The sequence below is a fragment of the Benincasa hispida genome, chromosome 10, assembly GCF_009727055.1.
Source record: "Benincasa hispida cultivar B227 chromosome 10, ASM972705v1, whole genome shotgun sequence".
Lineage (NCBI taxonomy): Eukaryota > Viridiplantae > Streptophyta > Magnoliopsida > Cucurbitales > Cucurbitaceae > Benincasa > Benincasa hispida.
Genome location: NC_052358.1, coordinates 43,525,547 through 43,526,481, shown reverse-complemented (window position 1 = coordinate 43,526,481; position 935 = coordinate 43,525,547).

The window sequence follows — 935 nt, the reverse complement described above, 5'->3', positions numbered from 1 at the left end:
AGGATCTCCACAGCCCACACAGCTAACCATGGGCTGCTCGAATGCTTCTACTTGATTCACCTTCTATTGATTTGATGCGTTCCCTAGTGATGTTCTGCAAAAGGTTTGTCATAGTAGCCACTTGTGCAGAGAGTGTGGCTATTGCGTTGGAATTGATAGAATTAACATTCTGAGATCTCCTCTTCCTATCAACTCTTGCGTTATACGTATCGTCCACCCATTCCATGTTGTACTTAGCAATGCGGTCTAATATCTCCTTGGCTTCAGTGTAAGATTTATCCATAATTCCACCAGCTGCAGCTGCGTCGGCTACCACTGCGATGCTCTATTTAATCCACCATAAAAAGTCTCCATCTGGATAGTTAATGGTAATCAATGGTTCGTGCAATTTTTTACCAATCCCTTAAAACGCTCCCATGTGGTGCTTAAGGTTTCAGCTTCTTCTTGCTCAAAGTTCATGATCTCTCGACGCCTCCTTGCGTTGGTGGGAGGTGGGAAGTATTTTTGCATGAATTTCTCCACCAACTTCTCCCAAGTTGTGATCTCACCAGGCTCTAGTGAGCTTATCCATTGCTTTACGTCATCACGCAAAAAATAGGGTAACAGAGATAGCCTGATTGCTTATGGGGTGATTCCAAGAATCACAAAAGAGTTACATGTTTCTAGGAAACGTTTCATGTAGGCGTTAGGATCTTCTCCTCGACCACCCCCAAATTGTTCAGCAGTTTAGAGCATTTGCAGCATCACATATTTCATCTCGAATCTCGTCCCGTCTGCGTTGGGTATTTGATTCCTGATGAGAAATCATACAATACAGGAGACGCGTACTCCCTCATGGGACGCGTACTACTGTTCGCCATTAGGATCGGATTTTGCGCAGTGTGAGCTAGTTGTTGAGCTAAGTTTCGATTTGTTTATTCGTCTGCCCATTTCTT